This window comes from Dipodomys ordii, unplaced genomic scaffold (assembly GCF_000151885.1).
Source record: "Dipodomys ordii isolate 6190 unplaced genomic scaffold, Dord_2.0 Scaffold17, whole genome shotgun sequence".
Taxonomy (NCBI): domain Eukaryota; kingdom Metazoa; phylum Chordata; class Mammalia; order Rodentia; family Heteromyidae; genus Dipodomys; species Dipodomys ordii.
Window position 1 is genome coordinate 22,402,116 of NW_012267233.1, and position 7,632 is coordinate 22,409,747.

At 43.2% G+C, this 7,632-nt stretch overlaps 1 protein-coding gene across 2 annotated transcripts in view; it reads right to left on the reverse strand.

The window, feature by feature from the left end:
* The window catches only part of E2f5 (E2F transcription factor 5, p130-binding), a 27,153-nt gene extending 19,531 nt beyond the window's left edge, over positions 1-7,622 (reverse strand). Inside the window, exon 1 of one of the 2 annotated variants that reach the window (XM_013012497.1) lies at positions 7,476-7,622. The gene's annotated coding sequence lies outside the window, so the exon portion shown is untranslated. The remainder of the gene's footprint in view (positions 1-7,475) is intronic. The other variant, XM_013012495.1, reaches the window with a different exon arrangement.
* Between the last annotated feature and the right edge of the window lie 10 nt (positions 7,623-7,632).

Below are 7,632 nucleotides of genomic sequence, written 5' to 3' on the forward strand. Positions count from 1 at the left end.
GGTAGTGAGAGAGGATCTATGGGAATGGAGTCCTAATGGGAAAGGAGCACTTAAAGAGGGAGAGGGCAGGGATAGACAGTCTTATAAGCATCTGGGTGATACTAATTGAAGTAGAGGAACAAGGTGTCCTCAAATTCTTACATTTTACACAAGTCAATACCATCTAACTTTTTAAGTCCCTTAGTTCTCAGAGTACCTCCTAGCAGGTCCCCGAAAACCTATGAACTTCATCAATCCCCACAACTCATGGAAGACTTTCAACCCATGTGAGAAGTATGTTAACTGCCCATTCCCTGACTTTATCCACACTGTGGGCTGAAAGCCACTCAAGGCATCTATGGCTAACTCATACTTACTGAAGATCAGAGAAGAAACTTACATACATGCTTAGCAAAATGCTTAATTCTGTGTAATATGATAGATCTAAATTATAAAGCCATTAAAATTATAGTTTGGGGAAATTATTAATTTTCAGCTACAGAAAGGTAGTTCTAATTTCTTAATATAACAAATTAGAAAAGTACTAAAAATTGTTACAGGAGGAGTTTTTTCAGGATGATGTCATACTAGATATTTTATTCTAGACCATATTAACCTTTTCCCACATTTTCTATGATTTGCAAATTACTTGATTAATGGGGAAACTCGGGGAAGGAAACATCAGTAAAGAAAAATATCTCCCTTTCACATATATATTAAGACATTAGAAGCTTGGCACCAGATGGCTCATACCAGTAATCCTAGCTACTCAGGAGGCTGAGATCTGAGCACTGTGGCTCAAAGTCAGCCTAGGCAGGAAAGTCCATGAGATTGCTATCCCCAATCAACCACCAGAAAACTGGCACTGTGTCTCAAGGAAGTAGAGCACTACCCTTAAGCACAAAAAGCTCAGGAATAGCACCTAGGCCCTGAGTTCAAACCCCAGGACTGGCACCAAAAATAAAAAATGCAACAAAAATTGATAAAGAGGCTCATGACATAATTGAAGAAAATCTTAGGGAAAAAAAGCATATTTCTAAGAAATATGCTTACCACTTTTCACATTAAATACCACATTTCCTTGACCCATTTGGGTTGATTCCATAGCTTGGCTATAGTAAACAATACTGCAATGAAAATAGTTGTGCTAGTAGCTTTAGGGTAATGTTGTTTGTGTTCATATTGGATAAATGCCCAAGAGTGGAATTGCTGGATAAGAGGGAAGCTCTGTTTAGTCTTTTGAGCAATCTCCATACTGCTTTCCTGAGTGGTTAATGATATTGTACCCTTCACTTGGAAAAAATTATATTAAGTGAAATAAGCCAGACCCAAAGAAACATAGGTTGCGTGGTTTCCCTCATTGTGGTAATTAGAATGTACCTATAAATCTACAAGTAAACACACTGGAGTAAAACAGAAACAAAAACAAAAACAAGAACATGATCAATTATACAGGTCTCTAGACATTCATATGGTGAGACCAAAGAGGGTATTCATTGGAGTGGATAACAAAGGCTCATTAGCTGTGTGCATGTGGCTCATGATGATAATCCTAGCTACATAGAAGGCTGAGATGTCAAGATCAAGGTTCACAGCCAGCCCATGCAGGAAGTGAAATGGAAAGACTTGGAAAAAAATCCTATGGAGTAAAATAAGTTCATGAAACTCTTACCTCCAATTAACCACCAGAAAACTGGAAGTGGCCCTGTGGCTCAAAGTAGTACAGCACTAGTTTTGAGCAAAAAAGCTCAGGGACAGCACTGGGCCCTCAGTTCAAGCCTACAACTGACCAAAAAAGAACTTTTGTTTTTACAAAATTAACTGCAAGAAATGGAAGCAAGAGATTTTTGTTGTTTTCGTTGACTTTTCCTTTTGTCTTGTTAGTTTGTCTTTGGGAGGGTAATGGGGACAAGGTTTAGAAATGCAGTAATTGTTCTCACTAGACACTATGTAGAAAATGAACTATACACCTTGTGAGGATGGGAGGCTGGGAGGGAAACCTGGGAGTGAGAAAAGGGGTGACATGGTATAAAAAGAAAAGTACTCATTGCCTTTTTATGTAATTGTAACCCCCCTGTTCATCACGTTTACATTAACAGTCAAATATATTTTTTAAAAAGAAAGAAATGGCATGGCATACATACAGCAAACACAGACACCAATTCCAACATTATTTTCTTTGGGAAATGACAGAATCAGAACCAGAATCACAATGTGAGTGTCTTTTTTTTTTTTGGGGGGGGGGGTCCGGTCGTGGGGCCTGAACTCTCTCTGGACCTGGGCGCTGTCCCTCAGCTCTTCAGCTCAAGGCTAGTGCTCAACCACTTGAGCCACAGTGCCACTTCCAGCTTTTTTCTTTTTGCTTATGTGGTGCTGAGGAATCGAACCCAGGGCCTCGAGCATGCAAGGCAAGTGCTCTACCACTGAGCCACCTTCCCAGCCCTCAAAGTGAGTGTCTTAAGCAGTATGACTTCCTCCTTCTAAGCTCCCATTAAATCCTTTGTTTCCTCAAATCACACAAAAATTTTGTCTTTTGCTTAGTATGGCTGTTCAGAGAAACAATTCTGAAATCAATCAGAATACTGTGGGTGAAATTTAATTTACTCTGGGTATTAAGCAGGTCACTTTGTGCCTCAATTTCCTAATCTGCACAATGAAGCAATGATACCCCGCAGTAGTTTTGTTATGAGCAGCAATTGTCCTACAACAAAGCAAGTGCCTGGCACAGTGACAGTTCTTTAGCACTTATCATTAGCAGTTATTTAGCTTTAGCCATCACTCATTCTCAGGGTTATGGAGCTTTAGTCTGTAGAAATTTTTTTTTCCCATTGAGCCAAGTATCTTTTTAATAATTGACTGATAATTAAACCCTGGGATAAATGTATCCAGATCACTTGTTCGTGCGTGCATGCGTGTGTGTCTGTGTTGGGAGGAGGGGTAGTCAGTCATGGGGCTTTAACTCGGGGCCTAGGCACTGTCCCTAAGCTTTTGTGTACAAGGCTAGCACTCCTACTTTGAGCCAAAGCTCAAATTCCAGTTTTAGGTGGTTAATTGGGGTCTTTGCTCTCTGGCTGGCTTCGAACTGCGATCCTCAGATCTCAGCATCCTGAGTAGCTAGGATTATAGGCATGTCACCAGGGCCTGGCTTATATATGGCATGTGTGTGTGTGTGTGTATTTTTTCTTTTAACAGACTGTTTTAAACTTAGCCAAGTATACTAAAAAATACAAGTTCTCAACTATCCCGTGCTTCCTATGCATAATTTCCTTGCTATCTGCTTATGTGGTGCTGAGGAATCGAACCCAGGGCCTCCTGCATTCAAGGCAAGCACTCTACCACTGAGCCACCTTCCCAGCCCCCATAAGCTTATTGTAAGTACAGATCAGTACCTTCACACTGTTGTGAATTAGTGTAGCCAATCTCTAAATTACCTTACCTTGTAAACACACCTTGCACCACAAACAGAGTGATTAAACAAGATAAATTAATTCATTTTCTCATAATTTTGGAAGCCAGAAGTCCAAGAGCAAACTGTGAATCAGTTTGGTTTCTTCTGGGTTACCTATGGTCACTTTCTGTGTCTGCACATGACCTTTCCTCAGTGTCCAGATTTCCCTCTTCTAAGGACACCAGTCAGATTTGATGAGGTTCTGTCCTAATGGCTTCATTGAACTTGAACTGGAGGTCAAGACTCAAAATATCTGAATTTGGGATGGGAAGAGCACATTTTGCCCTATAACACATTAAATAAAATAACTTCCATCCTCTCCTCCCCTAGCACTTGGCATCCGCTCTTCTCCTGTCTCGATGAATTTGATAGACTAGCTACTTCAAATAAGCAGAATCAGAACCCTCCACTCTACGTGTATTCCCCATTGTGTTTATCCACTTCTTCACAGATGGATACATGGGCTGCTTCCACCTCTCTATTGAGAATAATGTAGCTGTGAACATAGATGGATAAATAGCTGCTCAAGACCCTGGTTTCAATGCTTTGGGTATATACCCAGGAGTAGAACTGTCTGAGAACTTTTAAGCAATCACTAAAGTTTGGGTTATCCTACCCAAATACTTCTCCTTAAGTTAACTGTACTTCAATATCTTAACTAGGTATTACAAAACTAAAACCTAAGACTATTTCACCTAAGGTGTATATCAATTAAGTTATCTTAAAAGGTATGAGTCAGGGATCTATGAGATAAGAAAGATCATAAATACTTTATCACATTAACCTAGATATTAAAGTAATTTATAACTTACACATTTATAGTAAAGAGATAAGTAATTTAGATCACACTTTAAAAAGTTCATGGCAGCACCAAAATGGCAAGTAAAATATAGAAACTCAGTTACAAATTATATTTTTTAGAAATTTTCAGAACAGGGCTGGGAAGGTGGCTCAGTGGTAGAGCGCTTGCCTTGCATGCCTGAGGCCCTGGGTTCGATTCCTCAGCACCACATAAGCAGAAAAAAAAAAAGCCAGAAGTGGCACTGTGGCTCAAGTGGTATAGTGCTAGCCTTGAGCTGAAGAGCTGAGGGACAGTGCCCAGACCCAGAGTTCAGGTCCCATGACCAAAAAAAAAAAAAATTAAATTAAATAAATAAATAAGAGCACAATAGGAAGTGTACTCATTACCTTGCTCATGTAACTGTAACGCTCTGTATAGTATCTTTACAATAAAAAATTTAAAAAAAATAAGCTGGGCGCTGGTGGCTCACGCCTGTAAGCCTAGCTACTCAGGAAGCTGAGATCTGAGGATCGCAGTTCAAAGCCAGCCCGGGCAGGAAAGACTGTGAGACTCCTATCTCTAATAAACCACCAGAAAACCGGAAGTGGCTCTGTAGCTCAAGTGGTAGAGCGCTCGCCTTGAGCTGAAGAGCTGAGGGACAGAGCCCAGGCCCAGAGTTCAAGCCCTACGACCGACAAAAAAAAAAAAAATAAGAGCAAAACATAGCTTGAATGAACTACAGTCTAAACTCATAACTACTCATCTCCACCAGACTATCATGTAATAAATGAGAAAATTTTTCTCAAATCATTTCAAATGTATTTCTTTTCTTTTCTAAAGTTCACATTATACCAGAATTACTTTGAGAATTAATTTGCTTTTTAAAGCTATGTCTTCAATTAGGTATATTATTAAGAAGTATATCACTAAGATATAGCATTATGATCTTATTCTTTAACAGTATGTTAATATGTCCTCAAAGTGAGAATATAAGAAAAAGAATGTGTCCTTAGTAATTTCAAATTAGAAGAAATTTAGAGTGATCAGTTTTAGTTCATGCTCAGCATGCATTACAAAGTTGGTTTTTTTATGCTCTGAGGCTTGAACTCAGGGCCCAGTGCTCTTAGTTTTTTGGCTTAATGCTGGTACTCTACTACTTGAACCATACCCCCACTTCTGGTTTTTTGTTGGAGATAAGAGTTGCATGGATTTTTGTGCCCAGGCTGGCTTTGAACCATAATGCTCAGATCTCTTCCTCCTGAGTAGCTAGTATTACAGGCATGAGCCACACGCCTGGCTTAAAAATGTGTATTTTTGTACACAGGAAAAAGAATGATATCCACAGTGGTCTTCAAAAGTGTAATCACTAGCATAGTTAAGGCATAATATTACTACAGGAATATATGAACATGAAGGCCAGATCTCCCACCAAAAACAAAACAATGTTCTGAAATACCATACTCCACTTGCCACTCATGGCCTATGATTTCTGCAGAGCAGTTATACAGCCCTGGAGGAAAAGGAGGAAGCCAAAGAACTTAAGGTCAAGCAGAGGTAAAGTTCCAGTGCATTTTGAGGCAAGCGGATGGAGGGAAACACCCTTAAACTTCAGTTTAATTTGGAAAAACCCAAACTTCCTAGATTTCTCATACTAAAAGTCCCAAGGTAAAGCTGAATTTGATTTTAAATAGTAGATTGTAATCTGTGAAACTTTAATAACCCAAGCTTTTTCTCTGGTAACCTCCTGACTTCTCGTAAACCTCTTTAAATACAACCCATTTGAATTCACTACAATTTAAATACTATAAATGCCATGAAAACACTCTTAAGGCCAGGAGCCAGTGGCTCATGCTTGTAATCCTACCTACTCAGGAGGTTAGATCTGAGGATTGTGGTTGGTGGCCAGCCTGAGCGGGGAAACTCTTGAGACTCTTCTCTTCAATAACCACTGAAAAGCTGGAAGTGCAGCTATGGCTCAAGTGGTATAGCATTAGCTATGGGGCACAAAAGTTCAGTGATGGAGCCCAGTCCCTGAGTTCATTTGCATACAACAGTTCAGGCAATTCAGTGGTTTATTGAACATCTACTAATCTACATCAGGAAAAAGGATAGGGCTAAGGGGCCGATCCTCTGGACTACCCTGGGGGACTCAGCCTAAGATAGGAGGATGGCCAGAGTTGGGGAGTAAGTTTCCAGTCCCTTCACTTAGGGAGTGTCGGATACACTCCTGCAGAGATGCCATTTCCAGAGCTTTTAGGCACACGACTTGAGGACACTGATTATCAATAAGCCGGGTAGGTGGTCTGGGTACGCCCCGGCACCCAGGGACCAATACTCCAGGCTAAGGTCTGTTCCGTTTAAAAGGAAGCCAAAAGGGACCTATCCTCAGTGATTACTGAACGCCTCAAGTTTTTGTTCATCCTTCTTAAACTCCGAGCGCCTGGTGAATTTCAATTCATGTGATCCCGTCCCACCCACCCCCACCCCTGGCGCTGTGAAATCCTTCCAAATCCTGCATGGACGGTTAAATCAGGATGTCCAACCCAACAGCTTTTGATGCAAATTGTTATCTGGGGGAGAAAAAAAAAATCTGAAACGTAGCAAAGAATGCAGCTTTCATTCTCCTAGGACAGGAGAAAGTTTAACTTAGCGCTCCCGAGCTATTCCACGGAGTTATAACACATCCCCTTGGGGCCACGCGGGGCCAAGGCTCGCTTTACGAAAAAGAATCAGCAGCAGATGTCAAATTAAGTCACAAATTCCTTCTCCCTTCCGAACCGTGTGTGTGCGCGGAGAAGAGGCCTCGTGGAACACAGTCAGCTGCGGTGGAACGCGGAGCGCGTGGGAATCACTTCACTCTGCTCTTCGATCCGGAGAGGTGGCACCTCCAGTTCTTAAGCCATTAAGGAACGGAAGTCTCCCCCCGAACCCCACTAAAAGTAGCAGCTGCGAACAGCCAGTGGGTCCCCGGGCTGCCCGCGGTGCCCGCCTCGACCTCGGCCACAGGTGGCCGCGGGGCGGCAACGACACTCGGGTCCCCGCGGAGGCAGGGCCACGCGGGCGCGCTCCAGGTCCCGGGCTCTTTGTGGAGAGCGCAGCGCCATTGGCGGCGAGGCTCGGCGTGGCCATCGAGGTCCCTCGTCCCTCCCTCCCCCTCCCTCCCCTGCGTCCAAGGCCACATGGCCCCGGCTCCCGGGTCTCCTCCTCGGCCCCGACCCCCCCCCCAGGCTGGGCGCCCACCTCTCGCCGCCCCGACCCCCACCTCACCGCTTTGAGATCCAGCACGCCGTCCTTGGCCTCCTGCAGCAGCGACACGAACTTGGTGGTGAGCAGCCCCAAGCTCTTCTCGTGCCGGCTGCTGCCTCCCCCGAGGCCCGCGAGCTGCGGCTGCGACGGCTGCGCGGGCTGCGGCGGCTGCGCGGGC